Source organism: Cherax quadricarinatus, chromosome 80 (assembly GCF_038502225.1).
Source record: "Cherax quadricarinatus isolate ZL_2023a chromosome 80, ASM3850222v1, whole genome shotgun sequence".
Classification (NCBI taxonomy): Eukaryota; Metazoa; Arthropoda; class Malacostraca; order Decapoda; family Parastacidae; genus Cherax; species Cherax quadricarinatus.
In genome coordinates this window covers 3,612,353-3,613,484 of record NC_091371.1, presented here as the reverse complement: position 1 = coordinate 3,613,484, position 1,132 = coordinate 3,612,353, and the positions used below count along the sequence as shown (strand labels likewise).

Below are 1,132 nucleotides of genomic sequence, written 5' to 3'. Positions count from 1 at the left end.
TAGTGCCACAACAACGTTGTTAGTGCCACAACAAAGTTGTTAGTGCCACAGTAGATCATTACTTTCGAGAATGAGCTACACAAATAATTTACATATATAGAATTCTGTTGGACACAGTCCACTCCACTTTTACCATCTTGTTAAAAGTTCCAGAACTACACAGGATGTCCAAGTAGCCATAGTCCCTCTGGAATGCAGTATATGGTAGAAGTATTAATAGTAGTAGTAGTAATACTACTAGTAACTACTAATAGTACTAGTAGTACTAGTAATACTACTAGTACTAGTAATACCACTAGTAATACTACTAGTAATACTAGTACTAATACTACTAGTTATACTAGTACTACTAGTAATGCTAGTACTAGTAATACTTCTAGTACTACTAGTAATACTAGTACTACTAGTACTAGTAAAACTAGTACTAGTAATACTAGTACTAGTAATACTAGTACTAGTAATACTACTAGTACTAGTAATACTAGTACTAGTAATACTACTAGTACTAGTAATACTAGTACTAGTAATACTACTAGTACTAGTAATACTAGTACTAGTAATACTACTAGTACTAGTAATACTACCAGTACTACTAGTAATACTACTAGTACTAGTAATGCTACTAGTACTAGTAATACTAATACTAGTAATACTAATACTAGTAATACTAGTAATACTAATACTAGTAATACTAGTAATACTAATACTAGTAATACTAGTAATACTAATACTAGTAATACTAGTAATACTAATACTAGTAATACTAATACTAGTAATACTATTAGTACTAGTAATACTACTAGTAATACTATTAGTACTAGTAATACTAGTACTAGTAATACTAGTAGCACTATTACTAGTAATACTAGTAGCACTACTAGTAATACTATTAGAACTAATAGTAATACTATTAATGCTGCTACTAGTAATACTGCTACTAGTAGTAGTACTGCTACTAGTAATACTACTAGTAATACTAGCACTACTAGTAATACTAGTAATACTAGTAATACCACTAGTACCACTAGTAATACTAGCACTACTAATACTACTAGTACTACTAGTACTTCTAGTACTACTACTAGTACTACTAGTAATAATACTAGTAATACTACTAGTACTACTAGTAATA

General features: G+C 29.3%; 1 non-coding gene across 1 annotated transcript; it reads right to left on the bottom strand.

Moving 5' to 3' along the window:
* Positions 1–425: 425 nt before the first annotated feature.
* Positions 426–557, bottom strand: LOC138855089 (small nucleolar RNA SNORA72). The gene has a single exon (XR_011394242.1). It is a non-coding gene; the product is annotated as a small nucleolar RNA SNORA72 (small nucleolar RNA).
* Between the last annotated feature and the right edge of the window lie 575 nt (positions 558–1,132).